We start from the raw sequence: 19,245 nt of genomic DNA on the forward strand, positions 1-19,245 counted from the left end.
CAAAATTTGGATTTTATTTTATTTTATTTTTTTTTTATAACACAGGTTTTCCATGTGATCTCAGATTATCTTTTCTAGAAATGATGGGGTTTATAGAACTGAAAAAAATTATACCTCAGGATTTACCTGTTTACTGAATCATTTTGAGACGGGTCCAGGCCACCTGATCAGTGTGCAAAATGCAGAGCACTTTTTCAGCATAATGGGCAACGACCTGCATCACAACTTGTTGTTGTCCAGAGCTTGGGAACTTTTAGACCAGGGAAAAAATGGAAAATAAAAAAAAAACAAGCGGAAAGGGGAGGAAAAAAAGCAATTATTTAATCCCTCCTGCTAGGGGCAGGAATTGGTGGCGTTCCTTTAGTCTCTGTTAACCTGGTTCTGTCAATGTCAATAACTCTGTGACATCCTGGGAGCAGGGAAAGCCGTGGGATGCCGGGGACTTGGGCGCTAAAATGTTACAATACCGCGTGCGAGGTAGCGCCGTGTGCTCCGTGTCACTGTGCCCGTGCTCCTCGCAAGCACAGGGGCTCCTGGGGGAAACTAGGTTACCCTCAGCTCTGCTGGTGGATGGAAGGGGTGAAAAGGGAGGTTTTTCACCTTCCCTGCCTTTTTAGATCCACGCTCTAGCACGTTCACTGGAGGGGCCTCGGTGCGATTTCTCTGCCGGAGCAGATGGGAAGTCAGGTTTTCCCAGAAATGCCTTGGCAAATCGTGGGGTTTTATTGTTATATTAAGGTTGGAAAAGCCCTCTAAGGTCATCGATTCCAACCATCCCCCAGCACTGCCCCATGTCCCCAGGGGCCACATCCACACAACTTTTAGATCTCTCCTGGGATGGGGACTCCACCACTGCCCTGGGCAGGCTGTTCCAATGTCCAGAAGGATTGCGTCTCTGTTGATGCTCTCCACAAAGGTTCTGTGCATCTCTGGGAGCTACTGGAATAACTATTCTTTTTTGAATATATTTCCATCTGTAAGGGATTTATAAAACCTGTGATGACCCCCATTATTTCTCCTCTAAATGATTTTATTAAGGAAAGAGTGGGAACATCCGTGCATCATCTCACATAGATGGCCTAGTACCCCTGGAGCAGCTCAGCAGCTGCAGGTTACTTGAAAATACTTTTGAGCTGCCTGTTGGAAGAAGTGGTTTGCAGCCTGTAAAGGCAACAGATTTAGGAAAGGAAATAGGATACGATATAGCAATTGACCCAGCTGTGAAGTGTTATGTCAGTTCAGGGAGTTTCTGGAAGAGAAAATATAAAAAAAGAAAGAAAGAATGTTTGGCTATCTTTTCTTAGATAGCCAAACATCTAAGGGATGTTCAGGGAGTTTCTGGAAGAGAAAATATAAAAAAGAAAGAAGTAATGTTTGGCTATCTTTGCTTAGAAAGCTGAGTTTTATATCAAGTATTGTGTGTCTAGAATGTCTTGAAAGAAGCCTGAAAGGACAGCAGAGTCCTAGGGAACACAAGGAAATTTGTGGAGGATATCAGATGCTGCAGAAAAGCTGAAGCTTAGAGGCAGAAACTTTGGGAGCTGTTTGAAGTGGGGAAAGACACAAGTGGAGAGATTAAAATCTGTTTGTTAAACTTGTGCAAGGATGGACAGAAGAGTTTAACATGAAGAGCGAGGAGAGGACTTGAGGAGCTGCTGGGATGTGGCTGCATTATTTAGCTGCTGGATTTTGGATGAATGACCCTGGATTTGAAGTGCAATGTGGGGATCACATCCCAATGAACGGAATCCTCATGGAGTTATTCTCCTCTGCCTTCACAAATCTTGATTAGTGGTAAAGGCCCAAAGTGGCTAAGACACATATTAATGCAAGGCCTCCAGTTGTAAATCAATATTTGAGGTAAATGGTTTTAACTGTTCATAATGGAAACTTCATTCTGACAACAATTACAAGTTTAAAAGTGGAAGTGAGATTTGGCAAGCAGCACCCATACTTAATCAGTCACAGGGTGGCTTCTGTGCTGAAGATAGAGGTTGCAGCCTGTTTGTTCTGAGAAATGCAGTGTATGCATTCATTATGTTTATTCAAATTAGGGCTTCCCAGGAGTAATGACAAGGTTATTGTGCAGAATTACCTGCTGTGGTTTAAAAAATGCACCTGCCAGTATGAAAATCTGGGAATCTGGTGATGGCAGGTTTAAAAGGAGTTCAGCAGCCCCGTGTTACCCTGTGAAAAACAACAGAGCACAAGCTACTGTGACTACCTTGACAACAGCAACCTGTATGTGTAACTTTACATTTCTTCTTTATCTCCATAAACTTACGTTTATGTCACTAAGTGTGAATTTTATTGTCAGCACTGGAAATGTGGGCTGTATCACAGCTACATTAGGAAGCACCTTGCTAATTGCTACAGGTATTTAATTTTATTTTCTCAAAATAAAATTGTCTTTAATTCAAAATAATTCCCTTTATTTCAAACTTTTGGAAAAACAAAGTTTCATTGCTATCTTTGCTTTTGAAGAGCAATATATTTCCTTTATGACTTAGAGCTGCACAAATCTCTTCCTTACTGAATTTCTTTACATTTTATTAAGACAATTTACCTCTTATATGGCATGATTATTTTTGAGAAACACATACACTGTCTGCAGGAATAGTTATTGTTTTTTTTTCTCTGTTCTTATAGAGGTCCCATTGCCAGTTTCTCCTCCACCTCTTCAGAATTAAATAAAAAAGGAATAACAATAACAGTCTTGCTGTTTTCTCCCTTCCAAGTAGGTAGAAGAAAATTACTTGATTAGATTATAGGGTTTGTATATGTGTTTAAAGAATTTATTGTGGGAAATCTATACCAGAGCCAAAACGATTAATTGTAATTAATGTTCCCACATTTAATAACAAAAGAATTAATAGAGAGCAGCCACTTACTATAAAGTGTTTCCTTGACATTTCTCACTAAAAATAAAATTTCTGAGCATGCCACGTAGACTTCTGGGAAAGAAGAAAGAGAAAGAGTAGGCAAGGAAACATCTTACTGTAATTTAAACCATTATTTCTCTGACAGCTTTTTATCTCCTTTCTGGAAGAAATAAACATATTAAATTTTTTATTAAAATAGTTAGGCTTTGTGAGAGTTCTTTTTTTCCCCCAGTGCAATAATAAATATTTATTTGTGCCAGAAACAAAGAAGTTTCTCTACGAGGCTTTTACTGATGCTTAGCCAAAGGTAGGATTCTCTTAACCTCATAAATACAGCTCTTGTGCACTTGCTTTCTCTTCCTCAGTAGAAATTTTTGATGTATAAGTAACATTCCTATAGAGACAGGGTCATCCACTGGTATTGATCACCTGCCTTGCTGTCCTCCTTTGATTGTTGTTTATGAAGGATGAAGGGCCCAATATCAATTAAAGAACAGCTCCAAAACACAGAGTTAAGCCTCAGCCACAGTAAATTTCCAAATAAATAACAAAGCCTTTCCAGCAAAGATCTTCAGCCATACGGGCTGGACACTGGATGTGGCCAGAGAAGGAGTTTTAACGTGACCCAGAGAGCTCTTGCAAAATCCTCCTTCTGTTGCCTGTGCTGTGCCTGTCCCCTGTTGTGTTCTATTGGCATGGCTTTAAATATCACCTCCTACCCGGGGGCAGCGTGTCTGGATGCCATGGTGGGGGACTGGTGTTAGGCACTCACATCAGAAAAGGGGATTGCAGCCTTTTGGGAAAAAGCTCTTGGCCAAACTGTCCAGCACAGAGTGAAATTCCATCCTTTTGAAAGGGAAAAAAAAAAAAAAAAAAGAAAAAAAAAAAAAAAAGAAGAACATAAAAAAAGAAAAATACTGTCAGATGTCCGTGTACTATTAGCATAGAATAATTTATACTGAATTCTGCTCTTAGTGTTTTGGTAGATCTGGATGTGCTCTGCCTGTGATCTGGATGTGGCCAGGGTTTCTCTGTCTGTGCTTCTGGCAAATGTGGTCAGTATTTAACCCAGACTGTATTTTTGTGCTTGCCATCTGCTTAATTCTGAATGTCAGATCCACAACTGGCCTGGTAGTTATTGCTATTCAGCTATTTTGAACCCAGCTCAGTGCAGCAGATAGGAGACGATGTACTGGTTGTGTGAAAATGTCATTTGAGCTGAGTCTTCTCCCAAGAGTTAAACCCAAATCTTCCTCTGAAAATAATAAGTATGATCCTCCTATATTTTTTTTTATATACATTGTTTTCTCCAGTTTTGTGCCTTCTTGGCTTTGTTGCAATTAGGAAAAAAAAGAAAGAAAATCTAGTAAAGGCTGAGCATGTAAGAGTTTTCCATCTGGTTAGAATACCAAGTCAATGGACATGCCACACTAATTCTTCACTAAGAAATTTTCAGAAAGATTCTGTGTTTTCAGGTGTGGAAAAGCATCAATATGTGGCTTAAATGGAAATGTTTAGCTAAAATGAGCTATTAAGTTCCCTCCCTTAACCCTTACAGCCTTTCTTATATGGTCAGGCTGCTCAGATTCTTGTTTGGAGCGTCTCATAAAATAATTAGAAATGGTTTTGATGACTCACAATAACTTAGAAATTTGGATGTAACTCAGGAATTCTGGGAAAACTGCTTACAGTTATTTCATGTTAGGGAAATTACTTAACACTCATAGTTATTTGTATTCTTCACAGGTCTGATTCAGTCTTACAGTTTTGATGTCTCAAACAAACGTCAGCACCTTTACAAGGAGCACATTGACAAGTGGATGAGACAAGCAAGTGGGCTGGAGAAGACATCTGCCTCCAATATTCTGATGTACTTCCAGGACCTGTGTCTGGAGGTAGGAGAACTGCTGCAGGATGGGAGGGAGAGCTCAGGAAAGATATTTTCTTTTTTTTGGTGCCTGAAACTCAGGTCATATTGGGTGCAGTTTGCGCATCTCTTGGGGCAGCAATACCCATGGAGGTCAGAGGTGGTTTGTGTCTGCAGAAATTCCTCCAGATCAAAAAATAACGGACATTTTATGTGGGAGGCTGGGGGAGAGATGTGGGAAGGAAGGCTTGTAAGGGCATGATCTGTCTCCTAGGCTACAGGGCATTTCCAAGATAAGGCCCCCACTGCAGAAGGCTGAGTCAAAAAGTGCTGTGATGGAATTTGAAAGAGGTTTTTCCTTACTCTTATTGGATGATGTGTCTGTTGCCTCCTTTGAAAATGGTGTTGCGTGTGCTCCAGTGCTCCAGCTGGCTGAAAGGTATCTCTGCCTGCCAGGCCAACAGTGGGAGAGTGTAGGTGGCCACCCTTGGAGGAGAATTTTTGTTTCCTCATCTTTTGTTTCCTTCTGCTCAGAAATGGTCAAGTAAAATACGCGTACAGGTGAATAAATCTCTTACACAGAGATACCCAAAAGCACTTATCCAAACCCTATCTGCCAGAGATTAAAGTGTTAAGGTATGTCTGATTGTAACCCATTTATTGTTTGTGAATTCACAACCCTCTTGGACATCCCCGGGCGCCAGGTTTTTGCTTATGGATCCCTGAACCAGCTGAAGGAAATGTAAAACCAAATGTAGACAGACAGCTCCCTCTCGAATACACATCCACAGAGGCTGAGGAACACTTGTTATGCTCGCAAGGGTGTGGAATAAATTACGCTGAGGAGCTTTGCTCTGGGCCCACCTATTTGAGGGGAGAGGCTTTGTGCTCCAGGCCAGCGCCGGCCCCCCTGGGAGCAGCCGTCACCGCTGAGCAGACAGGTGGATCTGGAGATGCTTGGGCTGGCAGCGTGGCACAAGACCAGCAGATCAATATTTAATGTGAAGGCTGTTGCAGCCCCTCACATGCATAATTTATCCCTGCTTTTGGGTACAGCTGGGCCGGAGTCAAGCTGCGCTTCCAGGCTGCAGGGGGATTTGGAAGTGGGTCCAAGCGTTTCTGATGGTCCTCACCTTCAAAACGCAATTCCAAAGCCAGGATCCAACTTTTTCCCTCTCCTTTGCCCAACACGCAAATGAACACTTTGGGGAGGTCTTTGAAATTTATGTCGAATTACACCAACTTTCCCCTGTTGAGGGCACACAGCAATGTTTGTATAGGACAGCATTAGGGCCCCAGAAAGAATTAAGCATTTCAGAGTTTAATTAAGTGTGCTAACAACACATGAGCAAAGTCAGTCTCATAAAAGAGAACTTTATTGTACGAATTGACACAAAATAAAAGCCCTTTGGGATTAAATAAAAAAAAAAATCTTAAAAAACCCCACATTGTGGGGAGTAACCTGGCCACCCTGGCTCATTTCACTGATCAAATATCTCTGCTTGGGATTTTTTTTTACCCTGACAAATGATTAAATTCCAGAGATACGATACCACGCGATGCCAGCCTAACAAGGTATGAGCAAGAGGGATTTGCTTTTGACTAGTTAAGAAATAAGCTTACTAATTCACAAATTTATTATAAGATTAGCCTTTAATACCTGATAATCACCTTCGTCAAGGAAAATTTCGTCTCTTCAAAAGGCAAATGAAATTTATAGATGGGTCTTGAGCCAGGCTCGTGGGTGGTAGACAACATTCAGGAGAGGTCCAGCCTTTCTCTCAGAGCAGGAGAAACAGAAACAAGACAGGCATGGCAAAACCTTAGATGCCATAAGATTATTAATCTCTTTGCAGAAAACAAGTTTGATCTCTGTCAGGATGTCCATTAATTTTGATGGAGGCACTTTTAAGATCTTATGTTTGCACTTCAGTGGGGCTGTTACAGCTAAATATGCAAGTAAAAATGTTTTCTCATAACGTATACAGACAAGTGTTCCCATTTCAAAGGTGATGTTGTCATATAGATATAAGAACATCAGATTTGCTAGTCTTGTTATTATCTTCTTTGCAATAGCCCATCTGGACCTGAACTCAGAAATGTTCCCAATGTGTTAGGCTCATGCAAACATCTGGTGCAAAAAGAGGCCTTTCTGCTCAAGGACTTTTAGCTCCAACTAATGAAAAAGGCAAAGTGTGGGAGAGAAAAAAAGGACAGAGAAGGAATAAAAAAAATTTAAAAAAAGCAAACCAGATAACTTTTCACAGTCCCACAACCTTTTGCTAACAGATGGAAGTCTGTCTCCCGACTCCCAGCTGAGTCCCATTGCCAGTAAAGGATACTGTGCAACTGTTGAGCACAGGTTTATACCCAAGTCACTCATGCAATGATGCTGTGAACAGGTGTGAGAGTAGCACAAGCCTTGTCCTACACCAGAAGTGGTTGTAAAGACAAATAACAGTACAAATACTCACTGTGTTTCTGTCATTAGCTTTCAGATTCAAAAACTACAGGCTGAGGACAAGATTTTATGCACAGATGCTAAATCTGTAATTAGATTCTCCTCCCTGGGTACCAGGTAACACATCACTTCTTATACACTTCTGCAGAGACACTTCTCAAACCAGGACTTGAGAATCGGCACTTGTGGCAAGGAGGAGCAAAGTTAACACTGTACCCTGAGATGCAGAATTCCTGAAGTCTCATTGCCACTGCAGACTCAGTATTTGGATCCTTCATCTTTTGGTGTGAAGGATCTGAATGTGGCCATCCTTTGCCACGGTGCCTCAGTTTCCCCCAGGTGCTGTGTCTCACATTGATCTCTTGGCTGAGCCCAGGCCAGCAGAAATGTCCCTGTAGAGCCTCCTAGAAAGGCTTAGATTGGAAAATCTCTCTGAGATGATTGAGCCCAACCATACCCCAGCCCAGCCATGGACCATGTCCCCAAGTGCCACATCCACATGGCTGTTAAATTCCTTGGGAGGATGGGGGCTCAACCACTGCCCTGGACAGCCCTTTTGGTGAAGAAATTTTCCCTGATATCCAAGCTAAACCTATGACTGCAGTTTTTGCTGTGGCAGAGGCTCTCTTTTCAATCCCCTACCTGCCTCCAGCTGCCAATGTTTGCAGAAGTTATAGGAATTTAATTATCTTCAGGGCTTCTACCTCTCTATTAAATTGGATTGAAATAAGCCAATGAATTGGCAAATGGTTAAGGAAGAAAAGGTCTGGCAGACAGGGCCAGTGTGAAAGCTTCATTGCTTCAGGAGAGTTGCCCAAAACGAATTGAACCTAGAAAAGAGTGGGATTCTGAAGAGTACAGCAGCATTTGAACTGTAACGCAAATTGTCTGGTTAGGGAGAGAGTGAAGGAGAACAAATAAAGGGATTAAGCAGAGAGGAAAGCAAAGGTCAGAGGTCACTTCCCTCCTTGGATGTCATGGGGAAAGAGATTAGAAGTTTCCATGATTGGAAATATATTCTTCCCCAAATTAAAAACCAGTTTCACAGTCCAGACATTAGAAAAAAGTTTGTTTATTCAATTTATTAAAGAGGTCTCAGGCTTAGGGTTCCCATTCCTTCACCTCTTATGGGTTTCTACACACTGGAGCAGGACAAAGAGAGTCTGCCCCAGAACATTTGAGTATGGAGCATCCAGTGCTGAAGGTCCTTGTGGGGCCAGGACCTGCCTGGGCTCCTCCTGGAGAAGGGACAGGCAAAATCCTCTGTAGAAATCTACATCTGCACCAGAGATGGCAGAGGAGCAAATGGCTTCTCTCTTATTTAGAGTGGCAATTTCAAAGCTAAATGTGTTCCTGAGCAAAGACACAGGCAAGAGGCCTTTGGAAATTACTCAACAAAGTTATAGCGCTTCCTGAACTTGAGCCAGGCAAAAATACTCGGACCTAAATCAAAAGGAAATATTTTATGGCTTGAATTCCTCTTACCTATCAATTTTTCTTTTCTGTTTGGAAATGCCTTTTTCCCCTTGTGGTTGAGATGAAAAGATTAAAGTATGATAATGATGTTGTGGAAGAATCATGTTTGGCCGGGTGATGACTGAGGATTTTGGAAAGCCTAGTATTGGCTTTCTTGGGTTTGCACATCTCTGGAAGTGTCCAAAGTCATGCTGGAGGGGGCTTGGAGCAACCTGGGATAGTGGAAGGTGTCCCTGCCTGTGGCATGGGGTGGGACTGGATGGTCATTAATGACCCCTCCAACCCAAACCATTTTGTGATTCTGTGTGTAATACCTACAATTATATAAGTACATCTCTTTCTCTCTTTTTGTGCTGTTTTTGTGTTTGTGTGTAAATATTTGTGGTGGAATTGATATACTGAACGAGAATCCCACTCCCCATGGGCCCACAAGCACTGCTGGATCAAAGACTGGCAGCCAAGGTGAGAATTGATTTCTCAACACATTAATTTAAAAACTCAGTAAGTTTAATTCTTACTAGAGGTATTTCAGTTTAAATTTTTACTCTCTACTTTTTACTTTTCCCATACTGGGTGTTTTCATCCCCCTTCCATGTGTGAGGCTGGGATAAGCAGGATTTTTGGGGAGGGCTGATGCCCTCACCTCCCGCTCCTTGGCTGAGAGCTGCAGCCCCACGACACTTTTCCTGCAGCTCACAGGTTGTAAAAAGTGTTCAGACACACCAGCCCTCTGTGAGGTTGTACCTGCATTATTTATTAGGCAGCAGACACAACTCTGTCCCTTTTTTCAACCCAGCTTTAGTGACTGTGCATTCAGGGTCAGCTCACTCAGTCCTCTGCACGTTGTGGAGGGGGAGGAGAGGCAGGGATTTTCCATGCCTGTTCCTTGGCTGGCTCTCAGCACACTTCCCATTCAGATTTGGGGGTTTTACATGGATCCTTAGGGATTTGTGAGTTAAATTAAAGTATTCCTTGCAAAGAGGGAGATGGACTCGTGTGGAGCATCAAAGCAGGTGGGCTGATCTGGGCAGAGGGGTGTTCCCACACAACTGGTCATCCAAAATCAAGGCACCTCATTTTACAGTTTTGATACATAAAAGCAACTAAATGGGGAAGGCAGCACAGAAAACTGCAAGGCAAGCTTGCAAAACAGTCCCTATACTCTGACAATGGAGCTAATTTTCTTTTTAATAATTCCAATTGCAATTCCTAATAATTAGCTGATTTAATTTAGATTTGCATTTTGTCTTTTCAAAGCTATCCTATTACAAATAGTTGAGGAACCTTGCCCTTAAAAAATGATACTATCCTGACAGCCTGGGACCGCTGTAGGAGAAAAGATTTTGCCTGAAAGCATTTCAGGAAGTTACAAAACTCCTTTACATGGCCTGTTGGATCTGTGTATGATTTCCAACATTACACAAAATAAATACCAGGAGACTGGTGTGGTTTATACAAGAGTTTATAGAGAAAAAAATCCACCCACCAGCTCCCTTGCTGAGGATTACAACCAGGTCTCTGCTGCCAAGTTCTCTGTTTAGGTAAAGCATGAGAAAATCTACCATTTTTTTAGAGTCACAAAAGGGGTGCTACAGGGGGGCAGTGAGAAGCTGACAGCTCTCACTGCTTAAAAGGCAGCTGTTCCTTCTCAGGTACTATTATTAATAAACCCTAAGGTAATGTTTGCTCTGAAATATGTCTAATTGAAATAATTTACCCTAACCCTTAGAGAATTATGAAACTGTTTTCATCATGTTCACACACAGCAAAATAATTATGAGATGCCATATGGAAAAGACATCATGTGGTATATGTATTTCTGAATGTATACTTTTTGAAATGGTTCCCACAGATAAATCATACAGCTAATTTACAAAGAGGAGGTGGATAGTAGTTCTTAAGTATGCAGTTTAAGTTTAAAATGGTTTCAGGCTGGGTAAATTTACAGTGGTGATGACATGCAGTAATTGCACTGATCACAGGATGTATATCACAGAAGATGTCGATAATGCCATTAAGTCACACTGCACAAAATGGAGCGAGAAAATTCTGCTGGTGACTTTCTGCTATTGCCATAAACCACCCCCCAAAGCCTCTGCAGGTCCTGTGTGGTCCTGAGCTCGTTCTGCAGCTGATACGTACCTGACCAAGGCACTGGAAATGGCGTCCCATCCTCTGTGAGTCTCTGAGATGTTCACTTGGAAAGCTCTAAGCAAAGAGAAGAATCTCCTTAATATATAAATTAATACACTTAAATACAGAAAATTATTTTGAATGAAGCTCTCAAGAGAATATCTGTTAAAATGCTGTTCTTTTCTGTCCATCCCTTGAAGGTTTTTGGAAAGGTTTTATTCTTGATCTCTAGTTACCTGCATTATCCTGTGTATGTGTGATATATCTCTATGATCTGATGTATGTAGGTTTGATCGTGTACAGATATCCACAGGTTTGGTAGCAGGAGAATTCTCCAGGGCACTACTTGGTCTTTTTCCAGGAGTAATTGTGGTGGCTGATGAGATATCTGAGGTTTTCTTCCTGATAGTTAAGAAGTTTTGAAGGTGCTTTTTTGAATAAGGAACTCTTATTAACATTTCTAGAAATCTGGCTGTAGATCAGGCTGTCTTGTCAGACTTCTGGTAGTTCTTGGTTCCAGATGGATGGAAGTAAAATCAGAGAATATGTCATTGCACCCTCGCTGTTCCATGTCCCATGAGGAAACCAGCAAAGCTATTTCATTCTGTCCACTCCACTCTCCTTATCTTTAAAGATCCTTCAAAAACATAAAAAAAAGAGTAATTTCAAATTCGAGCACTTCAGACTTGCCTGTGTCTGAATTAGCTCACCAATTGCTCCTGCAATTATTTCTATGGTGATTAGTTAAATATCTGAGAGAGGTGGAGTACACAAACTAATTCACCCTCAGCTCTGTTTTGCAAGAGCTACAGGCACGCATGGCAGCTGCGATGTTTATCCCCCAGTAATGACATCATTACCCTGCATTACTGCTCTAGGTAGTGTGTTTGTCAACAGCCAGGGACTGATGAGCACAAGGAAAATATTTACCCAACTCCTGTGCTGTGGCATTACCCCAGCAATGCCATTTCAGGAAGATCACACTGCATTCCCGAGATTCGTGCTGCAGGAACCAAAAAAGCTTTGACATTTCTGTGCGTGTAACACCAGCCTTCAAATATCCACCTTTTAGAGACAGTAATTACAGTAATTCTGGTTTCAAAGGACAAATAAAAAATTTTAAAAGAAAAAAAAAAAAGAAGGGGAAAAGCGATATTCCCCACAAATACCTAAAGGTGGGAGTTTTCCAATACCCTCCCTCTGCGTGGAGCGCTGGGGACATCCATATTTGATGTCTGCCTAATCTTCCCAGGAGTAACTACATCAGCCAATATTTACTCTCTCTGTCTGTACAGATACAGTGTCTGAACGCTGCTGCATTCATGTGCAAGTATTTAAACTGAGCTTTTCTGTCTCATCCCCGGGAGCTGCCTGCACAGGAGGGGTCACACCTTCCCCCTCTCTGTCATTCCTGCTCCTGGATGAGAAATGTGAGGCTCCTTCTCCATTTCTAACGTTGCACAGTCGAAAAGGCACGTTCCCCTTTTAGCAACTTCCAGTCATTTGTTTTTATGCTCACAGAAGGTGTATCGCGGTTGGTGTTACTGCAGCACCCTAAACCAAAAGTCACTTTTTTTCTTTTCCCCCGGTGAGTTACTGTAAATTATTATTTCACTGCGGTATCTGAAAGCATGAAACAGAGATTTATGATACTCTTGTGTTTGCCACTTCAATTCATGTAATGTGGAGAAGGTAAAGTGTCTCTAGCTGCACAGTATCCCTTTTTTTTTCCTCTTTGGAGCAGTGTGTGCTGTGTGATTAGAGGATAGTGAGAAGGTCACTGACCAAACTTTATCTTCCACACAGTTTCCCACAGAATGTATTCCTCCTAGGGAACATTTTCTCAGCTCAGGTTATTTCCAGAAATGTTCTCAAACCATAAGAGCAGTCCTTGCAGTAAAACATTTCATTCCCACTTTTTATCCTTTATCTAGCAGCGCAGTGTTGACAGCATTTATGTTTCTTCTATTGACTGGGCCAAGAACAACAGGATTAATGAGGTTGTCTCTTCATGGGTGCATTATGTTTTTTTCCTCTGACCTTTCAAACATGGGAATCTTCTGTTTGCAATATTTCTTAAGGAAGGAAAACCCCTTTTTGCAGGAGCTGGTTTTGACGGTCCCCGCGCCTCCCGCCAACCTGTGGGCTGGAAGGAAACCGGGAAATAGCAAAAGAGGGAATATCTTTATTTCCTCTTTTTTTTTTCTTTTTTTTTTTTTTCTTTTCTTTTTTTTTTTTTTTTTTTTTTTTTTTTTTTTTTTTAAGAGCTGTCTGGGGGGATGAGGGATATTTTAAGGACTTTCTCAAGCCTTGAAAATCTGATGATAAATCTTGCATGGCTGCCTAAGGACTATCGTGTTACAGGAACTGTTCGGGAGACGAGTGGACATTGCCCTGCTGCTTTAATTATTTATTAATATTTCCAAAGCACTGCATGTGTTTAGACTGGACAAGGAGGGGAAGGAGGAGCCACTGGATTCACAGCCTTCCACAGAACACTCTTGTGCTTTATCTTGCCTATTCCTGATTATTTTTGACACTGGGTAGCTGGAACACCATCAAGATAGGATCATTGCTAAGTGCAGCAGGACAGGGAACGTGAGGAATTTTCCCAAGGATGGGAGCACAAATATCTCTAAACACAACAAATAGCTTTGCAAATATGACATTTTTTAGCCAAGCTCCTCAAAATACATCAATTAGATAAGCTAAACACAATTAAATTTTTGCTAAAGACCATTAGGGGCGGCTTATTCCCATTTTTCATCTGGGCTAACAGGGGGACAGAGAGCTGGAAAAACTCCCACTAGCCCAAAAGTTATCCATATAGGCAGATCTTAAAGCTCTTAACTTTCCTTTTAAGTTGTTTATTTGCCCTTTTGGTGGGAAAAGAGGCACCACAAATTTGTGCACTCACATTTTTTGCATCTTAGGAGGCAGAAAACCTCATTATGGAGCTAAAGGTGGTTTAGTGTCAGCCCTTTAATCTCCTCTTTCCACCCCGTGGTGAATGATGGAGAAATCTGCCTGTTATTTTGGATGGGGAGAAGTAGAAGATGTTCTATGGATGTGTACACAGAGAGTTGTGTATGTATATAAAAATGCAGAATTTATGAAAATATGTAAAAAAATATAAATACAGAGATGTATAAAATTCGAAATATAACCTAAAAATGACTATAAGAAGAAGTGGAAACATGAATGCTTGCACACACTTGCAGAATATGTTTCCCAAAGGTGTGTAGGGCTGCTGCAAATAAGAAAACCCTTTGCCAAGTAGGAAAAACAGCTCTTACCTCCTGACTGATGGGAAAATACATTGTCCAGGGAACTTGCTGAGCACTCCAGTGCTGGCTTTACTTCGTGTCCAGGGTGTAGAGGGCCAGGACTCTGGGCTGGGATCCAGGAGGGCCAGAGCTCAAGCAAACTCGAGATCTCTGTGTGTGGATTCAGGTCATCCTGGGACTGTGAGATCGAGCTGAACTAGACATGTGGACACAGCCAAATTCATCCATGTCAGGCCCAGGGAGGGAGCAGAAACAAATATTCCCGCTTGCTTTAATGATTTAAATAATCCCACATATTAGGGACAGGCTGCTTTTTCAGGGTTTAGACTGAAAAAAGCGATCAGAGAAGCTAAGAAATTTCTAAGCAGCTCTTCAGAGTAGTATTTCATAAGATCTTGAAATAGATGCTCCTGATAATAATGTTTATGTAGTTAAAAAAAGTAATTCAATTGTGCATTGTCCTCACAGGAGAGAGTTTCTAATTTTTAAGCATGGTTATATTACATTTCTTAAATTTGGGGTTCCTGAGCTTCGAGCATTTGAGTTGGGTGCTTGAAGTCTTCTGTGTTTCATTTAGGATTTCTGGTTTTGCTGCACTTAAATAACCAGAGAGAGCATTTCACGAATCCACATTTGTGAGCATTTAGGGAAGTTGAATATAATTGTGATTCTGTGAAATTCTTGTATTCTGCTTTTGCTTTCTTATAATAATATATGCACAGACCTAAATCTGCCGTCACTGTTGTTTAGCAAGGATAATGTGGGTAAAAGCTAAAGAACCTGCAGTTTGCTTTCTCCTCCCTTAAGCAGACGAGCTCCCTGTCATACACTACTAAAATATTCTCATAAAGCCCCGAATGAAAAGAATTTTTGGGTTGTAACCCTCAAGACTTTGAGGTTTTTAAATCCTGACTCTTCAGGATTAAAAAAACCCACCCACGTATCTATCGGGGAACGGTGAATACATGTTTGTGTAGTTTGCCTTATTTGCATTTGTTGGTAATTAATTAAAAAACATGAGTTTAATTAAACTTGGAGTTAGGGGATTCATTAAAATAAAAACAAAAAGCATTTCACTTAAAAATGTAAAATAACGTGTTCGGCTGAGTTTGCTGGTGCAGCTTAAGGATTTGCAGGGAAACGCCGGCAGTAGGAAAACTTTAGGGACTCTCACACTGCACACAGTTAGAGAAGAGTTGCTGAACAAAGAGTGTCTTTGTCAGCAGATAAATTTCACCTTGTAGATACTCAAATTGGAATAACAGTGTTTGCCCTCGGTTTCTTTCTTGGCTGAGTCTGTGGCAATGAAAAAAAAGACAGCCATAGAAGCCCAAAGGAAAGGGTTGCAGCATAACTGGAAGGAAGGTTATTAAAATAAGAGCTAGGAGAGGAAAAAATTATTAAAAAGCTTGAAGGGAAGAGGTATAACTCATCAAAAACTCAAGACTAAATTACATCTACCTGTTTATACCGCCATGAAAAGTTATTTCTCTTTTCAGTCTCTCAGTCACAACTCACTGCCTTTAGATTATTTTCCCTTTGAGAACCATGGAAGGGGCTTGATTTCTAAGAAAAGACATGTTAGAATGTGGAAAGCAAGAATAGAAAAAAAATTACCTCAATTAAGGTATAAATGTTTATTAAGTATTTTTCTCTACTGTCTTTGATTTTGCCCCTTTTGCAGGACCAGGATCATACCTCCAGCAGAAAAGTATGAACAGCAGAAATCTTGAAGTTTTTGTAGTCTGTGTCATGAAAATTGTCACCTAGAAGAGAAGTGAAACCTTTCCACCCTCAGACTGAAGGGGTTTAGTGAAGATCTCCCAAAGCAGCCACCCAGGTGAGAATTTTGCCTACCAGGACTTACACATGCTGCTGACTCCAGAGGCTTGGGACAGACACAGATGGCAATATCACTGCCACTTCTGCTCTCCTGGAGTGGGGGAACTGGTGAAAAATCACTGGCTTTCCTCAAACTGCCTCAAAAAATCAAGAATTTCTACTTTATTCTTCCCCTGAAGTATTTAATTTGGGGAGGAAACAATTACAATAACGGAATACAATACTCCCTAAAAAATTCCAAGTCGCATTCATTAGCCTCATTTTCCTATGAAATTAATTTAAAACACCTCAGCAATGAATATGAAATGCATACAAAAACAAAACCTCAACTAATTTGCCTGGAGATGTGTCATGATGGTGGCTTGGCACTCCCTGGCAGGATGTTAGAAGGCAACTTCGGTGTGCAAAGGAGCAGGTTTAAAATCCACAAAAAAACACCCCAAAAAAACAAAAAAACCCACAACAGAGAAATATTTTCTGTCTCTTTGAGATGAGAAACCATCTGTGGGTGCCCATTTCCTGCAGGGCTGGGCAGGAGGATCCCACTTTAGCAGAACACCTGCGCCCGCCGGGGAAGGTGGCCCTCGCAGGCAGCAGATGCTCCACAGCTGAAGCCTTTCAAAGGAGACACCTTTAGAGCTCCTGCCCTTATGGGATAACTGAATCATCCATAAATAGTCTTTAAAGGCAACATTGTCTGCCTAAAAAAAAAAGAAAAAAAAAACCCAAAAGGAAAACGAAGTAGAGGTTTTGTGTGTGGGTAAAGTAAATACGGTTGGAAATACATGACTTGTTAAAAGCTTTTTTGAGGACCCCACACTCACGAAATCTTTTAGGTCATGTGTTTGCTTTCTGAAACATTTGGTAAGTAATAAGTGCCAAGGGACTATATGCACTCCATCTGGAATTAGCAGATTCCTCTTTGTTCAATTGTTCCTAAATTTGGAACCAGCTGACTTGCTTAAAAGTATTTTGATTTGCTTTTAAATAAATATGGGAGATAAACATATCCCAGGACCAGGAAAGGTACGTTATTAGTCTTCTACCTCTTTCCACACAACCCTTTAGGGGCCAATTCTGATGTTTGCTGTTGGTTTATGGTAACAATTTGTTTGGAGTGGTCCATCGTCTTTCTTCCCTTTTTATAAATAGTATCAAAGAAATCAGAGCTGGAAAAAGAACTATTAGATCACTGAATCCACTCTGCTGCCAACACAATCCTGTTCCTTATGGAGTATTTTTTCCATTTCTTTCTCCAGGTTAAACTTGGAATTAAGTTTAGAGTCTGTGGGTCAAAGGAGAGGTACAAGAGTAAGTGGAGATTTCACTCTTTTCTCCTTTCTTAACTAGAAAAATACCTAATTTTCATCTCCACCATCCCTACACAAGGAAATAGCATGTCAAAAGATCAAGTAGATGCTTGCTCCTTGCAGGTGTTGTAGATTACTACCTCATCCCTGTAAAACTTTAATTTTTGCTTGGGGAAAGCAGAAAAGGAAGAGAAAGGCAGCACTTCTCTTATCTTCCCTTATGTCCTGTAACATGTAAAAGTCTGAGACCAGAACACCTGCTTGTCCTGTAGGCGTATGAAAAGAAACTCCATTTCCTTTAGGGCCTTTAAAACTTTTTGAGACACAAGTCTTGCTGCAAACGTTTGAGAAAACACTTTAAAGAATTGCAAAAGCAAATTAGAATAGCCCAAAATTGCACCAAATTCACTATACAGAATTCAGCTGGAGGAAAAATTTGACCCCGAAAGCGCTTTCAGTGAAAAGCTTGTAAAACAGGGCTCAGGAAGGTTGTCCAACGTTGTTACACTTGGCATGCGAATAATCAAGAAGAGGTGCAGATCTGTAGATTTGGGACCCCAGCCTAAGATGTTCAGCCTGTATGTGTTGGTCTGCTTCCATGGATTGGGATGGAGCAATGCCTCCTTACTCCAGCCTGGGATGGATGATCCCTCTCTCCACCGGCTGTGGAGGAGGCTTAGGGAGACTCTCCTCCCTAAGCCAGAGCTGGTCTTGCTGAGCTGTGTCTTACCAAGCATTACAGAAGCAGGATCAAGGTCTTTATCTACTTCATGGCTGCTCAAAGTTTCTTTTCATCCAATGTTTATTCAGAGTATAAGCAAACATTTTATTTCTGCTTCCAGCTTTCCTAGGACTGCGAGCAGCGCAGCACAAGGTACATATTTCCATGTCTCTACAAGGGCTTTTTATTTGGTCTAGATACACATCTGTAAGTGTTTTACCCTCTAGTATATTCATATATACTGTAAGTCAAAGGAGCTTAAGTTTTCACTTCTTGCATTGCGTTGCAATCACTTTGTTCTGTGGGGTTCTTCCGATGTGCTGCGTCTCAGCAGCCTCAGGCCTTCTCTAAGTCACTGTTCTGACCTTCTCAGCAAGCAGGAACTGAAACTATAGTGAAAGATTAGCGTGGGATACTCAAAACTTAGCCATAATCTCTCCTACCTCTTTTCCTATTCCAGTCAATGCTTGTTTTGAGGATCAAATCTGTATTTCCTGCTTGGGGGAAGTCTGTCAATGCGGTGGAGTATCAGCATCACTCAGCAGGACCTGGAGAGGCGCCAGTGTTTGGGCCTGGCCCATCACAGTTCTGGTTTATCCTTTGTAACTCTAATCCTGCAAGTATGAGCTCAGGAGCTGTGTCAAAATTTGTGGAGGCTCTGTTGTGTGCACACACCTTAGGTTAGGGCACTTCAGCATTGTTGGGTAATGGTTGGACTTGATGAACTCAGAGGTTTCTTCTAACCTTAATGATTTTGTGATTCCAGAACTCTAATTCTTAAAGAGAATGAGCTCTCTAAGGAATGCATTGCCACTGGTTGCTGGCTGCCGTTAATGTATTTAATTACATGTATATATATAATAAATGTATGTGTTTATGTTAGGAAATATTTCGTAGAATCTGTTGATTTGAAAGAGGAAAGATTTAAAAACAGAGCCTGAAAGGGCTCCAGGAGATCTGGAGAGGAACTGGGGACAAAGGCTGGAGGGACAGGACACAGGGAATGGCTTCCCCCTGCCAGAGGGCAGGGATGGATGGGATATTGGGATGGAATTGTTCCCTGTGAGCCCTCCGAGGCCCTGGAACAGGATGCTCAGAGCAGCTGTGGCTGCTCCTGCAGGCCTGGAAGTGTCCAAGGCCAGGTGGGACAGGGCTTGGAGCAACGTGGGATAGTGGAAGGTGTCCCTGCCCATGGCAGGGGGTGGAACTTGATGATCTTCATGATTTCTTCCAACATAAGTCATTTTTTTGATTCCATGACAACAC

The 19,245-nt window shown here is 41.4% G+C and overlaps 1 long non-coding RNA gene across 1 annotated transcript; it reads left to right on the plus strand.

Moving 5' to 3' along the window:
• The first annotated feature begins 4,634 nt into the window (after positions 1-4,634).
• Positions 4,635-18,799, plus strand: LOC136293022 (uncharacterized). Its single transcript, XR_010722062.1, has 5 exons — positions 4,635-4,777; positions 15,791-15,946; positions 17,208-17,259; positions 18,101-18,132; positions 18,440-18,799. It is a non-coding gene; the product is annotated as an uncharacterized lncRNA (long non-coding RNA).
• The last annotated feature ends 446 nt before the right edge of the window (positions 18,800-19,245 follow it).

This window comes from Chamaea fasciata, unplaced genomic scaffold, assembly GCF_029207755.1.
Source record: "Chamaea fasciata isolate MVZ Bird 193981 ecotype frontalis unplaced genomic scaffold, bChaFas1.0.hap1 SCAF_8, whole genome shotgun sequence".
Taxonomy (NCBI): domain Eukaryota; kingdom Metazoa; phylum Chordata; class Aves; order Passeriformes; family Sylviidae; genus Chamaea; species Chamaea fasciata.